This window comes from Coturnix japonica, chromosome 23, assembly GCF_054131305.1.
Source record: "Coturnix japonica strain WE chromosome 23, WE-NBRP24, whole genome shotgun sequence".
Classification (NCBI taxonomy): Eukaryota; Metazoa; Chordata; class Aves; order Galliformes; family Phasianidae; genus Coturnix; species Coturnix japonica.
Genome location: NC_140685.1, coordinates 9,033,250 through 9,053,401, shown reverse-complemented (window position 1 = coordinate 9,053,401; position 20,152 = coordinate 9,033,250). Strand labels below are relative to the sequence as shown.

The 20,152-nt window shown below is 39.6% G+C and overlaps 1 long non-coding RNA gene across 1 annotated transcript in view; it reads left to right on the top strand.

Annotated features, from left to right (window-relative positions):
* Positions 1 to 10,600, top strand: part of LOC107322316 (uncharacterized) — a 184,392-nt gene extending 173,792 nt beyond the window's left edge. The window contains exon 5 of the long non-coding RNA XR_001558890.3: positions 10,410 to 10,600. This is a non-coding gene — a long non-coding RNA (uncharacterized LOC107322316). The remainder of the gene's footprint in view (positions 1 to 10,409) is intronic.
* Positions 10,601 to 20,152: the final 9,552 nt, after the last annotated feature.

Sequence of the window (20,152 nt, the reverse complement as noted above, 5' to 3'; positions counted from 1 at the left end):
TTTAATTTCATTGCATCTTACTCTAACACACATGATGTGACCTGTATTAATCAGGAATGCTAGGAACAGAGCTGGGGGAATTAAGGATGCAGTCAGGCATCAGGAGACCATAAGGCTCCCCAAAGCACCAGAGGTTTGTAACCTGAGCATCCTGGCAGAATCAGGTAAACATATCAGATGAGATCTGTTGGGATTCCTCATTCCTCATCAGCCTGTGGTTCTGCAGTGATGTGAAGTGACACTGTTGGTAAGATGGTTCAATGAAATGACGTTGGGTGGCATTTTGGACATGTGCTGGCTGTTGGATGGAATCCACATTGGCAGAAAGCAAGAGCTGGAAGAGAGAGAACCCTGAGTCCCAGTTCTTTTGAGGTCTTTTCCTAACAGCATAAATCTTGATTAAAGTACAGTGACCTCTGGAAACTGTAGTCCAGCTCCAGCTGTGACATAATGTGATTTATAGCTGTGAATCAGGTATTTTGCCCTGGTTTCAGCTAGGGCAGAGCTGATTTTCTTCATAGTGTCTGTTACAACAGCAAGTCCAGGTACCTGTTCCAGGGACTACTAAAGTGAAGACAGAGGTAACAGCTGCATCTACTGACTAGAGAGACCCTCAGAGCCTCAAGTGAATCCAAAGAAAGTTGTTCCACTGCCTTTAGTGGATGAGTACATTTCATAGGTGCAAAGCTGTAACAATGATTTTAGGCAGTGATGTCTACATTCAGTAGAAATTATTTAGAGCATACAGTTACAATCAGACTACATGAGTGAAACTGTAAAGTGGGTTGTTCTATTGAAACCATAGTTCCTTCTTACAGCAAAGGATAATTTTAGCACATTGAATATTATAACAGCATAGCAGCATGAAGTAATCCCATAAAAACTATTCTAAGTAGTCTGTTTCAAATTAGAGATCACTAGTTCTGAACTTGTAACACCTGTTAATTAGCCTTTGTGTCAGACTGCTGCTTCAGCAGTGTACCTCATTGCTAAAATCTTACATTGTCTTTCTGCACATGTTACTAGAAAAGTGGAGTGATCCCAAACCCTCTTTTTGTACTTTGGTGGAGGTAAATATTTATGGTCTTGGAAAATGTACGTTGTCATTTTCCGTCTCCTGCTCTGTATAAATAGAGCATTTAAGTGGAAATGCAAACATTTTCTCTTCTGCACTTCTGTGAACACCTGGAAGATGTATAATAGCAAAGTGCATTTTTTTTTCAGAGGGTTTCTCAAAATCAGTTTAAACTTCTCTAAAGATTCTTGCAGGAGGCAGCTGAAGAGAAATGAAAAAGAGTCATGCCAAGGAAATTGCATTACTGTCATTGTTAATTTGGTTTAAATAACCGTGAAAAGTAGTAGTTCATTCTTTGTTAAAATTTCCTATTGGCTTAAGCCAACTGGTGAATATTGTATTTGATAGACTCTGACATGAAGTCTGTGTTTAAATATTTATCTTCTGAATAGCTGTGTTTACAGATAACACCTTCCTCTGCCTTAAGCTTTAGCAATAACGTAGTACGTTCCACTTCTGAAGTTGTCTCAGGTGAAGCTGTATTAGCAGGTGAGGTTTTGTAATGTTCTCTGGATCTCTCCAATTATGTGCTTAAATCGAGGTCAGCACTTGAAAAATCAAGGTAAAAACACATGCTATTGGAAAACATTCACCCTTGCCTATTTTGTGAGCCTTTTGGACTCTGCCATGAAGCAGCTTTCAGTATCAGCTACGTTGCATGCTGCCTTTTGAAATGGAGGTCTTATTGGCATCCTGCAAATTGTTCATCTTACAGAGCCTTTTGGCAGCCCTCCCCATTGCTGTGGATGTTGCAGTGTTCAGGCTGACACTTCAAAGCCATCAGCACTGCAGCAAGCCAGCATGGAGGAAGGCCAGGCCATTGCTGTGTGCCTGCACGTCTTCCTAGGGAATAATTGAGTCAGTACATTCAGCTTGGTTTTCTGCTCCTTAATTGTTATCTCCCAAACTGCAAAATACTTGTGAGTACTGAGAAAGTGCAACTGGAATAGCCTACAAGGCTTTGCGAAATAGGAGTGCTTCCCCCCAGTGCCATGTAAAGGAGCACTGAGAAGCATCTACTGTCATATAAAGGATCCATTAAATTTATTGTGTCTGCAATTGTGGTTCAGAGAACATGCTTGAGCAGGTATAAATTTTGGTGGAGAGTCAGCAGGGTCTCGTAAAGATGCCACCAGAAAGCCTGCAACTCTTGAGTACTGAACTTGTTAGTGTTACAGTATCAAGGCAAGGTATAAATCTGTTCTAGGTGCTGCATCTGTCCCAAGTGTATGTGAGTCCATTTGGCACTGGATGCTGTTGTTACAGTGTCAGCCGTAATGAATTCAGGAAAGATGAAGCAGGATAATGTTTGTTTTAGAAAGAGAATCTCTGACGGCTGAGTTCCAGGTAAGGGTGGGCACACAGTGCTGGGCTCAGAGCATGGCAGCACACAGTGTGAGTGGGTGGCAGGGACATGGGAGCCAGCCATCCCATGGACAAGGAGCAGCACAGGGTAGAGCCCAGTCCATCTGTGTGCTTGGCTCTTGGTGTTTCAAGGAGCCTCTGCTCATCCGAGCATGGAATACAATTGCAAATCCTCATAAGCAGCAGGGGAATGTATTTATTCTCTTCACCTGGAACAATGAAATCCAAATGTTTTTTCAAACGATGCTTCCAATTTTGCTTTTACACGCAAGGGTACTTTTCCCAATTGCACCAGCTTTAGGCCAAATAGCTACAAAATTTCTTTCATGTGGCTTTTTGTGTGTGTGTGTGTTTGTGTTAAAATGATTAATCTTGGTGAAACTGCTATGGGATTTTTCTGTATCAACTTGTATCAATGAACTGCTCTGGAAGGCAAGCCCTGCATTGCCCCAGGTATTTTTTATCTCCACTGCAAGTGAAGGAAATTGATTGATAGCAATTAGTCTTACTAGTGGTACACGTGCTAGGCTTATACTGAATCAGTTCTGCAGGCTTTGTCTGATTTAATTCATTTGTGTCTTCCTAGGTTAATCAAATAGTTCAAAGGAAGGTGATCAGAGAATACCAAGTTCTTTCAGTCTATCAGTATTCGGAGCAGTTGTTTCTAGCTCTTCAGATTCACTTGAGCTGGTGCACATACATTAAGAACAATATTTATTGCCCAGGCAGATTTTTATTTTGTCTAATTGCGGTGATCTCGCAATTAATAAAGCTCTTAGCAGATGCTTTTTGCAAGAAGCAGTGTCCTTCACAGAAAGGCCAAAGTCATTTCACATAGAAAATTTAATGCATTAGAAAGATGTGGAAGGAAAAGCAGCCTGATGCTCAGAATTGCACTACGTAATTTCATCAAAATGAATCTTGGCCTTAGTCCTCATAGCTGTGTGTGAAGGGTGCACAAGACACCCCAACAGCACTCAGTCATAGAGAAGATTGCAGAACTGCAGGCAGGCAGGACACAGAGCTGGAGATTTATTGGGGAGAGCAGTGAAATTCCATCCTTTTAATATGTAAAAGTTAAATAAGAAAATAATTGTATTAATCTCATTAAGGTTGCTTTGTTTTAACAAGCAATAAAATTTATAAATAATTAAACAACTAGTAAAGCCATGTGCGTGTGAGTTGTTAATGCAGGCCTAGGGCACATTAAAAGTCATGATGTTGAAGGCAAATTGACTTTAATCAAAAGGCTTGCATTAATTACTTTAGTCATTCCCATCCCTTTCTTTTTCTTGCCATGATAATATCAACTTTCTTTGTTTAGTTTTGCTTCACATGAGCAAACAAGTACATTTTGGGGACAAAAAAGTTGAAAAGTTGCAGTATAGATTTTAATTTAATTAAATTTGCTGAAGTTGAGTCTGCTTTAAATCCCCAGCCACAGTGCTTGGGTTTTGAATGTCCACATAGAGAACTTCAGCTCTCTTGGAGTTCCCCCAGCACAGTCCCTGATGATGCTGGACAGTTGTTTTCATACATGATGTGTTAATCAAAATGATTTCTGATGAAACCTGGTAGAAAATTTCTGCCTGAACTCCTATGAGACAAGCAGAGAGAATCCATGCTGTCATTAAATTCAAATCTGGATTCCTGTCTATTGTTTTTCTGCTTCTTCTTGCTCGTGGTCCTCTTGCAGGCCTTTGGGATAGCTAAAATGAAGCCCTGGGAAAAGCACCAGAAAGAAAATGAGCTTAAGCACATCAGGTTTCTTTGGGAGAAAGTGTTCTGTGATGGAAGTGTTTAGAAGAAAGAAAGTAGAGGAGCATCTAAAAACATGGCAGAAATTTGCTTCTAATCCGAGTTTCTTCTACAGAAAGGGGTTTACTCATAATTGCTAAATGAAGACAAGCACCTGACAAAAATGTTAGCAACATGACTCATACCAGATGCAGAGATGCTTATTCATTCAAATGAAGCAAGATTCTAATTAACAGGAGCGGATTTGACTGTGTAGGCTGTGCATGTAGCGTCTGTCTCAAGCATTCTTTGCAGAAAAATCAAACCCTGTCCTTAACTGCTAAGGAGCTTGGATACAATGCAGTAGATTTACCTGGTGAAGCTATTTTCAAGACTTGTGATGAATAATTTGTTGGGTGGATGAGAACATCACTCATTTTCCGTATCTTGTGGCTAGCTGTGGGTAATGGTATGCTCATATGGGTAAAACAGGATTTCTTTATGTATACAGTAATGATACTGAGCCAGCATGGTTAAAAATGAACCCCATGTATGGATGGCTGTGAGTCATCCACCAAAGCACAGTCCTACAGCCATGATCCTGAACTTCCAACCCAGTGCTAAACTCGAACGGTGATTGTTAAGCAAGGATTTAGGCAGAAGTTAAGCAAAGTGTAAATAATGACGTTTAGCTGAGTAATATCAGCTCACAGTTTTCAAAGAACAACATTTTGGGAGACACTTGTGTGGTTTCATGAGTGACATATTCCATGCAACAGCATTTGAAAGACAGCAGTGAATCATTTTTATGCCTTGGTGGGGGAGAGGGGGACAGTCTGATCTGCTATAAAAGAGAAAAAGAAAGATCTCCCATAGAGGAGACATGCAGCTCCTCTAGAGTTCCCTCTGTTTTATTGGAGTCATCACAACCTGATAAACGCTTGATAACAGACACGTTGGTAAGTGAATTGTGTGGATGGAGATGCTCTTACTGACATCTCACAAAGCTTTAAAAATGCGCCCTACTTTAAGCTGTAATAAAAACATCAATGGAGATACATTTTGCAGTGCCTGTATATCTAAAGTAGGATAGACTGGACTAGCTCATTTTTCTGAGCTTCCAGGGAATACATTCTCATATGCATATTTTACAACTATTTTGACAGCGAGTGCATAAACACACAGAATAAATACAACTATCAGCTAAAAGTATCTCTAGACATTGTCATTTTCATTTAGGTTTGCCGATGATATACAAAATAATCACAGGAATATATTTACTGTGAGTAATGCGGGTTGCTGGGGTATAGTGTAATATTAAAAACATAAATTCCCTCATATGGAGAAAGGACTGTAAAATGCAAAAACTTCATACAAGTGGACAAAGCTGTCAGTGCATGCCATGGACGAGGCTTCACTGTGAAGTTGGCAGGGATCTCCAGGGCAGTGCCAGCTCTAGACCTGCCTGAGGTGGTTGGCACCGGTTGCTGTCTCCACTTCCAAATGTTAATAAATCCTTTATCTTATGAATTACTTTTTGCCTTACCAGGCACACTTGAAAGTGCCTACATGCCTCAGTCAGTAGTAGCAGAGCAGTTCATACTATCACAGGAGATTCTAATATTCCCAGAATAGCACTGCAGGTGTAAACAATTGCTCTTTAAAAATGTGTGAATGCAGTTAATGCTGAAAAGAATTCATGGAAATTGTGAAGCTGAAGCCTTAAGAAAAATGGTCATAGTGAAGGGAAGTGATGGTGATGGGAGCAGCTTGCTGCAGTGCAATACAGCCCAGCCCTGTGGTCCCCTGGGACCGCCTCATCCCCACCAAGCAGGCTGCATTTTGGAAAAAGGAGCTTGAGCTCATGAAGCAATTGCTTTTAAATATCCCCTCCCTATATCACCCTCAAGGGAAAAGATTTGCATTTCCATCTTTTTAATGCTCATTCCTGTGCTATTTATAAGAACTTGTTTTGTAATCCCAGCACTTTATGAACCTTAATTACTCCGAAATGTGCATCATTGCCCTTTGCATGGGTTATATAACACACACGGCAGAAAGCACCAAGCTGCTCATGTACTTTGGTTGAATGGGGCCTGCCATGTGCAAGGCACAGAGCACAATGTTCCAACTGCCCTTGTCCCATTGGGCTCATTCCTGGCATGATAACACAGATCTGGAAAAAACCCATCAATATTATCTACTGGACATAAAAGAACTGAATAAGGAATAAGTGGTGCAGTTTTCCTAACTGTTATACAGTATTAATGACTAACTTAAAGGAAAACATGCTACCTCCTAATTTTGGGAGAGGTTCACGTGGCTATTTCTTAATTCATTCTCACTTTACTGTGCTCTGTGTTCTATACTGTTCTATGCTGTGTGCATTGGAGTTAATGGGGGTGGCATTTGAAATAGCCAGTGACTGTCACAACGCAAGATGAGAGAAAAGCGCTTAGAGCACATTGACACGATGTGCAAGGTTTGCCATCCAGGAGCATCAGAAGCCCAGTGCCCTTCCCAGGAGCATCCACCTGTGAGCAGGAGGAGCACAGTGCTGCACAGCCTCTAATCTGCTTTGGTGCATTGCTTCCCTGAGCTGCATCCGAGCATTCCCCCATTGGCATGTATTTAATGGAGAATGGATGCACATGTCAGATTGTGTTGTGTGAGGTAATATTTAGGTCTTAAGCAACTCGCTGTAATTACTGTACATACTTTTGACAGGACAATTTTTTTTAAATTTTTTTTAAAGAACAAAATTACTGGACACATTTTGAGGCACTAATATAATAGTATGAAGTTGATATTAAATGCGCAAACATCTTAGTAAACTGAAAGCTTTAATTCTTTGGTTAGATGGCACAATCTGTTATCCTAAATTAAATTTCTAAAGGAGTATTTTTTCCAGATATTACATACTTCATAGCTGACAGGGACACCATCTAATTAGCTATTTATATGCAAGGCATACCGGGGGATAATTAGGAACATGGATTATGCAAAGGCAATCAGACTGACAGAGGGCAAAGGAAGCTAACATATTAAATCAAGTTTGTATATATGCTTATATGGTTTATCATGTGTCGTTTGGGTTGTATTACATTAATACTTCATTTAATATGTTGTTATGCATATTACTGTAATCCACTAATTTGTAAATTAAACATGCTCCCTCCTAAATACAGTATCAGTTGGCCCAGTGAATCAGTTAGGCCTGCAGGAAAATGCTTAATTAAGTTACATATGTATTTCAGCCCTCGGGAACTGCCCTACACATCTCTAATTCATCTGTTGTCTGTGCTCAGATCCAGGCTTTATGGGTTATTGTTGTTCCCACTATGTCTTATCCACATGCTCAATATTTGGATTGCCAAAGCAATGGTGGGTGCACTTCACAATGTGTAGGAAGTAGTTCCTGGGTCAGCCCAAGAGAGGGTGAAATGAGGAGTTAGCTCATACAACTTGTCTGGAGTTACAGAGGGGAGAAACACCATGTGTTTGAGTGCAAGCCTGTTCTGTTCTGCTTCTAAAAGATGCTTCCCAAGAACCACCAACTCATTTTATTCATGCTAACTCCAGTAGCTTCACTGGAATACAAACCTTGGCATAAATGAATGCAGATTTTGCCTCCTGGACTTTTGTATGCTTTTAATATTTATTCGTTGGTCTATAACAGAGGAATATTTGTCATTGTAACTGAATTTCTGGATGAGAATCAATGGATCATTAGTTTTAATTACAATATATCAATGTCATTCTAGTGTAATTTATATCTAATGAAATTAATGTCTGGGGTATACTGTACTGTCATCACTAAATTCTTCATGATAACTATAAATATTAAAACCTGCTTTCTTTACATTATTTACAGGTTGGTTCATCCAGTACAGTCTCATTTTAAAGGTAATTGTGTAGCAGTGTTGGATGAGGTCCCATATACTGGCCCATCCATCAGTCATCAGGGAGCAGCTCTTGCAGGGAGTGGTGGGTGGGTTGTGTGGTGTGCAGAAAGGGCTGGGAATCTGGGAGCTGGGGTTTGTTCCTTCTATTGATGCTGCATTATACTGGTCATCTGTTCCCAAGTTATCCATAGCATCTGTATTTGTGTTTTTTTTCCCCATTTGGAAGTGTTTGATATAAACAGTTACTATGTAACAGGTATTTGTTGTCATTGTTAATAACAGTGTTTCATATCAGGTTTGTTGTACTAAATCAGGCTCTAGACATGGCTGCCTGAGCTGTCTGTAATGATCACCCTCAGCTTCCATATCCCGCAATTAAACCATCTCAGCCAAATTCACTTCTGTAGCAACAGCACAAACACACATTGAGACAAACAGCAAATGAGAGCCCACTGACAGGCAGGTAAAACACAACTGAGTTAGGGTACTGTAAGTCATGCTTATCACCGTCTCACGGGTGGGCAGGAATAACTGGTTAATAATAGATAAATCAAGATGAACAATTCGCATGAAACAAAAGTAAGTGGTATTTCACTACTTTAAGAAGGAGTTTCTGGAGTACACCCCACAGACCTGCAGCAGTGATGCCACAGCACAATTCCCAGCAATGGGCTGTCTGAGGAGGACACATACATGAGGCATTCCTCTGAATGAATATCAACCCAGGCAGTAATGACTGAGGGTTTTTGATCTGCTAAGAGAGAAACAAGGTTATCTGGGGCTGAGTTTGTTTATTTATGACCATCTGTTTTCAGTCCACTCAGAGCTAGGAGGGAAGGTGCTTGTTCACCAGAATGTATGTAGACAGAGCTTGGTAAATTTCAGCTTGTGTTGGCTGCTGCCGGATGATGGATGATTTTCCAAGTCTGGATAGTAATGATGTTGCACTGATTCACTGGCAAGTTCTTCATTCTTTTACCACAGTCTCTCCTCTCCAGTTTAAAGAGACTCCGTTTGAAGCTTAAATTTTCAGCAAAAAAGCAAACAAAATCTGCTGGCCACCTGACAATATGCGATTTCTGCAGCTCAAGAAAATGCTTTGTTTTGCTCCAAATTAACATGGCGTTCTAGGCTAAGCACAGCTTTAATGAGATCCAGTGCTTGTTTATTTGCCTCTGAGTCTTGTTGCTTTTATGAGGGCTGCTCACTGAATTCTTTCAGGAAAAAATTGCACCCATTGCCATTCATTGACACTTGTGGAATGTTGATGGAGACCAAGCAGCTGATCCAAGTGCTCTGCAAGGTGGATGGTTTCAGCAATAGCAACAGCAACATGAAATACACACCACGTCCCAGGCAGCCATGCAGATTGTTCTGAGCATGGCATGCAGCTCTTGTTTGTCACTGATGAAAATGCACAGCTAGTGGTGGTGACTGTGTTGAAAAATCGTGTTTTGTAGCTGAGAATTTGCTCTATCAAATACTATCATGGTAATTTTAATATCTGTTGTAGTTTTAATTCCATGGAATTAAGCAGGAGGCATTACTTTTGGAGTGACTTATGTAGTTTCCTATTCTTGAAGGCTAATTGATTTTAATATTCTCTGTAAGAATAATTCTATCTCCTCCATAAATGAAATATTCTCCTTGATACCTAAGAATATCATTATGACATTGGCAACTGGAGATGTGGAACAAGATATTAGTTAATTTCCTGACTTTTTTTGAAACAAAGTTTGCAGCAGAGGAATGGTGAATGGTGCACATTAATGAAGTGAAATATCTGTCTATACAAGAGCATCTCCCTTCCCTTTTTGCCTTCTATGTGTCTGTATTTTGTTGAATAGTGCTACAAAGCTCCCTGAGAGGATTCCTACCTGTCTCTGACTGGAACTGGAGAAACAGTTCTCTGCTCAGAGCCAAAGATGTGTCTAGAAGAGAGGGGGTGTGGATGTGGGAGAGAAAAGTGCAAACACAGCACAACACTTTTGCTGAGGATGTCACAAATAAGTGCGAGATCCCAGGCAGAGCTGTGTATATTGTGTGCATTTATGGCAACTAGTTTGCCTCTGTAGTTCCCCAAAAATGGAACAATTGTGTCTAAATTTAATGTTTATTATATTTCATGTTTGGTAATGGCTATAATCTCTCTCTATATTCCAATAAAAATAGAGAAGGTTTCTCTTCTTTTAAGAGATGTGACTTGTGAGGATTGACTAAGAATTATTTTTTAGAAGAAGTAACTAATCCCATCAGGAATGGGAAGCAATTTGGTGTGGATTCCTTGCAGATAAATGGTCATTATGAATATTTTCTCTTCTTTGCAGTGCATGAAGTTCTCTGAAACATCTCCAGCTTTGCTTTCCAAAGAGTCACAAGGAAATCAGGCAGAGTGACAGTGAAGATGTTGATGTATCAATAGCCTGGGACCCTGCTTGCTCTGTTGCCCAAAGCCTGAGAGATCCCAACAGGATGCTCCCCTGCTCTTAGCCCAGGACTGGTTTCAAGTCTGCTGAAGGTAAGTCTTGCTCTGAGCTTTGCTGCCTGGTGCCAGTGCTTGTGCTGCTGCTGCTCCTTCCTGTCAGCCAGACCAGATCAAGAAGCAGAGGTAAGAATCATGAAACTCAATCTTGTTATATGCATTATTCCTACAATTCTATATACGAAAGATTCTCTGTAGTCCATTTACAAAATATTCCCTGTAGTCCATTACATTCATCATGTTTAGATGTACTTTACTATGGTCAACGATCTATTTCTTTAGTTATCTGATTATTGATTGCAATGAGTGTTGGTATTTCTTTTTGGAAAATGGAATTTCCTGCTGTTTCCTTCCCATTCTGCTTAGGTGAAATATTACAGCTTCATAGATGGTAAATTAAATGTCAAATATAATTTGGCATCCAAACCGTGAAGTCTATTTCTGTCCTCAGAGCAAACCTGACAGATGCCTTCATGTACTGGCTTTATAGAGAGCTATGCAGGATAATAAATCACTTTTTAGTGTGTCACTACAAATGGTTCAGCATAACTTCTTTATGAAAGTTTAGGATTTTTATAAGTGCCTTAAAAAGAAACATATTTTTATACAGCTACAGTCCTGGAGCTTCTTCAGTCAGCTTCAGCTCTCTTCTTTGTTTTCTCCTTAATCATGTAAACGTGCATCTAATTTAGATGATTAAAGTAAGTGTGAAGTTCTTGGATCTGAAGTGTTTGATCACACTATTGCCATGTGAAATGTCCATAATTCCTTTTTATAAATAAAGCACCAGTAAAACAAGATACGATGGGAGAGGGATAACTTGTTTAGGAGGACCCCAGAATTCCCTACATGAATCTCAATACTTAGGAGAGGTAATCTGCGTTACTGATCTCTATTTTATTCTTTCTACTAAGATGACTTCCTTACGGCTGTCAGTGATGTATGTCCAGCTGTTGCATCACATTCTGCTCACATGCAGAGGAACATCTCGAAGTGCCAAAAAGTGGTTATTACATTATTTAGAAAACAACAAGAGAAAAAACACCTCAACCAACCAAACAATAAAACCACCCATAAACTGGCATCCATGCTGCTGCTGTCAAAACATAACTGATATGCCTAATGAAGTGTCCTTCTTGAGGAAAATAGGAATTGGAATAGAATTGACATAATGTCTGAAAATCAAGCACGTGATCATCTGGTAAGTAACTTGCCACAAATACATAAGCCATAATAGCAAACACAGTGCTTAAAATAATGTTTGGCCATGCAGAAAAATGTCAGTGAGTGTCTGAATCGATAGTGATGATTAGAATTGCAATAACCTACGTAGTCAAGCAAAGTCATTGTATCTGGATATATCATAACAGACTTTAGTCATAGTAGGCTCAGTAATGTGCAGAAATCCTGAGCTATCTCAGTTGACAGCAAAAATGATTTTTCTTTACCTAGTGTTTATTTTGTCATTGTTTTTTCAGCCTCTGTAAGTACATGTCAGCATTGACCATTACAGAGATAAAAGAGCCGGAGCAGATCACTATCTCGCTGGAATGCTGTCTTCAAGCTTTCAGAATAGAGAGATTAAATTTGTATGCTGGCTCATTCATGCAGTAAATACAATGAAGAAGCAAAGCAGAATGTTTTATATAAAATTGATAGTATTTCCAGAATAGAAACATGGGAGTTAATATATTGGATCAGTCCAGTATGTGTGTAGTCCAGAGCTATCACAGATAGGCTTAAACCACAGGTTTCAGAGGCAGCCTAAAGAAAAAGTAATTGTCATCTAAGCTGCTCCATAGGGAAATTTCCTTCTGTCTTCAAAGATGGGAAAAACACCAGAAACTTCCCCTGAAGCACAGGAGCTTATAAAGCATTTGAAGACTGATGCTTTTGTTTGTTTTGCATTTATAATTACAACTCTAGATATTATCAATATTCTTTCTCCTCATGAGCTTTTCAGACCTGCAGTAATATTGAGTCAAGAAATCTTAGTCTGACTGTTCATTTTCACCATCAGTTTAGGGAATGACATCTACAGCTGCTGGCAAAGAAGGATGTGAACTCATTAACTTTGTTCCCCCTCTGCAAACTGCGAGTAGTAGCACAGTTACTGCAGTAGTGTTCTTTTGTCTCAAGATATCTGTGTCCTTGGTACTTCAGGAGAGAGAACCACATTGGTTCCTAAGTGGTAGATCCAAGCAGAGCGAAGCAAAATGTCATCCTGAATTGTATTCCCCAAGTGAGCAGCAGCACTAGGAATACAGCACTCCCCATCTAGGCCAGTAGGCTGCCCAGCAGCATCAAGTTACTCCAAATGCTGCTTGCAGCAATGGATGGATAACTCTTCCTTCTTGTGAAGATGTGGCGTGGGAAGCTGTGTAGAATGGAAGAAACTTTTCAAGTGTCAGAATAGTATGAGACAAAAATCTTGTCTCTGATTTGAAGACAGCTGCAGGTGTTGAACCATCTGTATCTGTCCAAGAACTGGAGGTTGCTAAGTGACCGGTGTATCTTGTCTAATACAGATTCACACAAAGTGTCTTTTCCTGCCCCTTTCTCCTGCAGGGACCAGATGGATGTTGCATGAGTGGTGAGTGCAAGTGCCTTTACATGGCTTGTAAAAAGAGTATTCTATTTGCTTCTATTTGATACCATCCTGACACGGTTTTGTTTTATAGAACAGTAATGAGAGAGAATTATGTGCATATATTTTGATGAGGCAATAAGATGTGGCTTCTTCACACTAAAATATTCATAGCTAGGGGTACCTTTCCCATCAAACAACTGTAAAAGCTGAAGCAAGAGATTGAAATTTACTGTCCTTCTGAATTGTTTTGTGTGAGGTTTTTTCCTGTTTGCAGCTCATCAGATTGTTTCACGCTGCAGTTGCAAGTATTTACACTGCAAACCAGTGCTTCAGAAATGGTATAAATGTGGCTGTATGTGAAAGACACTGCAGATTTGATACTTTGGGAGCAAATTAGGCTTGGAGGTGAGATGGGAAGGATCTGGGATTGGACTGAGCTTAGAGCTACGGTTAAGGGCAGCCCCAGAAGCGTCAGTATTTTTATTGATTCTGATCTGGGATGAGCTGAGATGTAGATTGCAAGGTGTGGGCTCTGAGTAAGTTAGAATTAAGCTGTGCACTAGAGCAAGGCCCTTTGCAAGGTTTGTTTGATGCTCATTTCCAATCTTCCAGCTGAAGTCATGCAGTACACATTCTTAGCCTATGCATGACCTGTTACAGGATTGCATAATGCATTTTATGATTACAGTTGTCAGTTCTGTCTAACCTGTCATTTCCTCATCTACCAGGTCTGTCTATCCTTGGTCTTTTTTCTTCCTTTTGGTATGTTTAACTAGGAGGCATGTTTTGTGGAACTGCCACTCCCATGTTCATACTGTCCAAGATGATATATAATAATGAGCAGATAGGCCAACATACCTTCTAAAGGAACATTCATTATAATTCTAATTAGCAATAGGTATAAAACTGATTTGCATACCTCAAGGAAGAAAAGCTCCCTCCAAGAAATGCTAGAGCTGCTGGCTTAAGAAAACTAAAGCTTGATTCTCTGAAGCAAATCTCATATTTTCTGCTGCAGTTATCTGTTTTGTTGGTGGTGTTTTTAAAATACATTTGTTGTTTATTCTAAGCCCTTAAATGCCTTTTAAAGTCTCAAGTGGCTGATTCTGTACTTGGAATCAAAATACAGCTGATTTCAAATCAAAAGGTTGTTATGATCCAGCAAGCTGTTGTGATGATACAAGTCTTTGAGCTGATATTATGTCAAGATAAACTGACAAAAGAAAACCAGTACACATATTTTTCTATTTCTCTGTGTTATGAAACATACAAAGACAGCAAATCTGTCATTCTTTATGTCTGTGAAGTATCAAACACCTTTTCATGGCTCATAAATAATGAACATTGTGAGTATTTGTAAAAATTATATTACAGGAATAATCCTTGGCATTCACATAATGTCTTGAATGATCAACTGTTTCACAAACTTTAATTAGAGTTGATTTGAATCAGTAAAACAGTATTGAGACAGGCCTATTAAACAGCCCATAGTGAATAATTACAATATTGAAATTATACATACCAGCATTTTGAACTGCATTACAGGAATCATGTACCTGATCTGTGTCTGCCAAAAGTGTTTACTGGACTGAGCAGTGTTCTGAGTTCCAGTTCTGTGAAACCTGGCACAGAAAATAGGAGCGTTGTTGTAACTGTAGCTGTTTGTTTTATCTTGAAAGAGAGATGGAATTTTAACATATGTTGAAGCAAGTCATATTTGTATTTCAACATGTATTCGGTGTTTGTAAGCAGTATGTGGCAGAAATATGTCTGATCTAATTGCAAGTAACTCAAAATTCAGTGGGGGAACTGGATATTCAAGCAATAGGTTTGGAAAGATGTTCAGAAAGTCACTTGATTGTGGTCTTCCTTCTGAGCTTACAGTTGTATTGATAGCCTTTAATTTATGCTTTACAGCCTTGGAAAGCTGTGTCCTGCTCCATAGCTAGCACTCTGTGAAGCTATTTTCATACAAATATGCTATTTAGAGGAACAATTTCCATCAAGTCATTTAGATTTTAATACTCTTTGCTGAATTTAGGATTCCTTTTAAACCTTTATTCAAAGCTAACAATTGAAATGCAGCACAATAGCGTGCTTCAAAATTCCCAGTGCCCAGTTTGCATAATGGACTTTCGATAGCATGTTGTGCTTTCAGAGGAAAAACAATAATTTAGCCCATGGCATGATAGAGAAAGTCTTTTTATTTTGTGTATGAATGTGTGTGAAAGTGTATATGTACATATGTATATATGTAATAATCCTGCACATGTAAATGAAAACAAAATCCATTAACATGCTCTAATTGTTCATGTTCTACCATGCAAAACACTAATCCTGGTTCTAAGACATTTTGGATACACAGCCATTGCTTCACCCACTGGGCTGTGACAGCGCATAGCTTCTAATTGTACCACAATAGTAGGGATCTGAAAATTCAGGCAAATCAATTCCATTGTCTCTTAGCAAAATGTGCCAATATCATTGCAGGAAGCATAGCTTGTCTGCGCCCTGACTGCTGACACACAGGAATTATTTCCTAGCTTTACTAGAAAAATCGTTGCTAGGTTATTTGGTTGTTTTATCCTGGGGTATCTCTGTGAGTTAATTTTTCAGGTAACACCTATGGAGTACTGGGTGTAATCAAAAAATACAAGCAGCACAAATACTGAGTCCACCCACAGGCATGTCCGTATTTATTTGTCGCAGTGATTCTAAAAGGGGAAGCAGTGAGTCAGGCAGTTGGGCAGTACTCATATTTATCATTACTATGAAAATGTGGATTGATGACCAGAGTGTAATTCTGAGTTATCCACCAGCACCTCTCAGAGGTGAATGCCACCATGGTCAGAGGGTTGGAGCAGCAGAGAGTGTAATAAGATAATGTTGATGAGTGCGATATTTGGAGATATCGCCTGTTCCCTATGAGGAAAGGAGGAAAGGAGAATTAGCTGAAATTAGCTGGCTGAAATTTTGAGTGGCTTATCGTGTCTAATCCTCCATAAATGGCTTCTCTCCTTATTAGGATGTTTACTGAAAGAAATGCTTAAAAGATGTCATTTTTCCTTCAGCAAAGCTCTCACTCTCCCTTTCCTCCTTCTCAGGGCTGCCATGCAGGCGGTGCAGCACTCTCAGCTCTGCACTCTCAGGCCCTCCATGTCCTATGCAGGCTTCTCTCTTAGATCAGTGCAGTGCAGATTAATGCACTGGAAGGGAGAAGAAGAGTACCAGGATTTCTGAAATCATAAATTCTTTCATGTAGATGACTACCCAAAGTACATATTGTAATGAGAATAAAGTTAAGAGGCCAGGGACTATCTAAGACCATAGGAACTGGAATCTGTAAACAAGCTCATCCAATATATTGTCAACAGGAGACATATATTTATGGTGAAATGGCTTTGAGGGTAGAAACTATCGGGTCTTCTTTTTTTTTATCTGTTCTCTGGCAGAGGAATGATTTAAAGAGAACCTCAACTCGCATTTCAAATAATAGGTGACAGGAGCTCATCCATTTCAATGTAATTCATTGCACTGCATATGTATGGGGGAGATTTTAAAAGAAAAACAGGGAGTTATATTTCCGAGTGAGCCGCTAGGTTTTTAAATGTGGTGTTTCCTCCTTGTTTTCCTTATATTAAACTTATTGCTTTCCCTGAGAAGGAGATTGCGTGTTTGTGTTCGATAATACTCTGTATCTGTTCCTGGTCTAATGCCAGCTCTAAAGCAAGGGGTGCAGGATAAGGTAAATTCTTGGTTTTGCTACTCATAATGTTAGCGATAGCTTTTGTTTAGTTGTTGTTGCTCAAGTATTACTTTCCTCCCCTACTCACTTAGAGTGCAGTTAACTTTCCCATAAAGCTCTCAGAGCTCAGAGCTCTCTCCTTCCATGCATCTGAAGTACATGAGCTCTAATACTCTTCAATAGCATAAACCTGAAGGTAAACTCATGCCATTGGACCCTTCTCAGATTTCAGGACTGGGTAGTTTTTTCTTTCGGTACGTGTGCAGGTGTTCTTATTAAGCTGTTTGATTTGTATCCTGCATTGTGTAACCTGTTCTGTATTGGAAAATATTCCTTGAGGTGCCTGAGAATGTCAGATCAGAGGCAGAGACCAGCCAGATGTTTCCAGTGAGGCCAAGCAGGCTGAGGGTGCTGGATGCTGTCAGCACAGCGCTCAGTTTGGGAGCAGAAGCTGAAGCCTTCAGGTTTTGTTGGAGCTCCATGTCCAGATTTAAATCCCTGCATATGCTGCGTGCAAACCGCAGCAGATGCTAGTATAAAAAGTGTCAGAGTTGCTCTAGGAGAAAAATCAGTCTTTTGTGGTTCCAGGCAGTTTTCCTACACGAACAGAATGTTTTATTATTGGATACAACCACACTGTGACATGAATGACAGATAGGCTTTCTTTCTGAAGGAAACAAAGTGCGTAGTCAGTGTTTTACTTTCCAGTGAGCTATAAACTTATGGTGATCTTCTGCCAATGTCAAGAAAAAGGAATTATTTTAAAATGACAAGGGTCAGAGCATTTTGGCATAGTAAAATTGGATGGTATTGCTATTACGAACTGCTGTTAGTGCTGGCTGGAAGGGCTTTCATGAAGACATTTCCAAATCCAAAAGATGTCACAGCAACCTGAGACCTGGTAACCAGTGAATCTTGGGGCAAACAGGGCAAGTGTGCCAAACCAGCTCATGTGATAATGATTTCTTCATATCCCTTTGTCTAGCACCTGTTGTTACTCTTAATTCCCCATTTATTTAATTCACTTACCTGCTCTTGGGCAAAGTACAATGTAATAATGCAAACCCGTACAGAAAAGCATGTGCATATTCATGAAAGCTCATGAATTATTGGCAAAATCAAATTGAGTCGACGTTGATCATGGCAGAAGGCAATTAAGTTTACTTGTCTTGTGAAATAATCAATCTCAACTGGTATTTTTTTCTTGATCGCACATAATTTGAAATGCATTTTGATGAAAGATAACACATTAAAGGGTATTGATTGAGGACTCCATAATGCCTGTCTTCAAAGATTCCGCGTTGTTTGTAAAAGTATTTTTAAAGCCTAGAGATAAAAGGAACTCTGAGGTTAAAATCTACACTCAGGAATCCCACCAAGTTTGCAGCAAATCAGCTTAGTCCATTTGAGGTGAATTAACCTCTTTTTCCACATTGTTGGTCCATGTGAGGGAACCATTCATATGACACCTATTACTTCCACTGACTTTAATGCTGCTACTATTTTATGTCAGTTGTAAGATTTCTGAAGCATGTATTTTTAAATTCAGCCTGGTCTTCTCATTTTAAAAGAGAATTTGTAATTATTTAGCACTTTTTTTCCCATAAACACAGAGCCACAGCATTTTATTATTATTATTATTGTAAAATACCAAATGGCTTACACGAGTGGGTTGAATAATCTTCACTATCCTGTGTTTCTTGACAGGGGCTCTCATACACCTGCAGGTTGCAGTCACTTCTGTGGTGCACTAAACCAAGTGAAACAGGAACATGAGCTGGGAATGAGAATGTAAATATGATTTCATGGCGTGGTGATCACAGAGATACAGTTCTGTATTTATAGAGATCTCATAGACGGCAGTGTCAGAGGACTGAGGACAGAAATGCCCTCAGCTTGTTTGTGTGGTGACGTTTCACCTCCTCATCCAACATCAGTGCTGGTTTCATACACCAAACACATACACCACACAAATTCCTCCTGCACAAGGGCCGTGTCCATAGGAAACCCTTCTGTGCTCCTGTGGTTTGCTCACTCTTCTAAAAATCCATTCGTTCATTTTTATTTTCCCTATCCAGGTTTTTCTTAGGTTTTAAAACTTCCTCTGTGAATAAAAATTACTCCTTTACAATTAATTCTTGTACTAAATACGTCACTTTTTCTAATGTATGTGTCAGACTCTCATAAAGTATTGAGACTTCCATCTGGGCTGCTACAGAATCCTTAAAAGATCTTTCTGATGTTTAAAATATTGCATTAGAGATGAGAATACTTGATTTCATCTGAATTATCAAGGCTATTTTAAGGGTGTTAAAGCTCATGGCTGCCTGAACCCAGCAGCCTGGGTTCTAGTGCAGTAGAAGTCAGTAGTTCTCACTGCTGAATGGATTGGCTGAAGCAGGACTCTGTGGCTTTTCTTTTGGATGTGCTCCTTCCAAAGAATGGAATGTTTGAGAATCCAGATCTCAGCAGTTACTGGATGCTGCTTGTTTCTTACTCAGCAATCAGGACACAGAATGTAGTGGCTTTCTAATCTGGAGATGAAACGAGCACTTCAGATCATTCAGAAACAATAAAGACTCTGGTTATTCAATACACTGATAAGAATATGTTTGAAAAATAAATTATCTTCTAGCTGCTGGGACTGCTTGAAGTTCCACTAAACACTAATGAGAGAGGGCATCACAGACAAATTAATAAACACCGTACGCTCAACCTAGAAAATACCAGCATAAAACCTTTGATGCTAAACTGATTAAAATGAGAAACATATTTCATGTGAAAGTGCTTGTTATATTTCAGAGTATTAATTGGAGCATAATGAAAATGGAAGATAGAGCACAGAAAAGGGAGAATTTGAGGTATGGATTACAGACCTGCAAAACGTGTAAGCAAATGCAGCCTTAGCTTTATGCCCATGAGCAGTTCTGTGGGTCTGGGAAGAGTAGGGGAAAAAGTGAAATATATTTGAGACAGAAGAGAATTTATGCATGAAAAATATTTCAATCCTGCTTTTCCCATTGGTTCTGAAATAGGTTTGTGCAATAAATTGTACTGGGGGGAAGAGGGGAGATTGAAAGGAAACAAAGCTGCATTTAAAAGGCAAATGTCATGTATTATACCTTGCTTAGATTAAACACAAATTAGCAAAGGAAGAGAGAGCAGGAGGGGTGGTGGCACTGAAGGAAGAAGGAAGGTGCAGGTGGCTCTGTGCAGTGCGGTACTGCTCTGCACTGCCCTGGGATGCACAGAC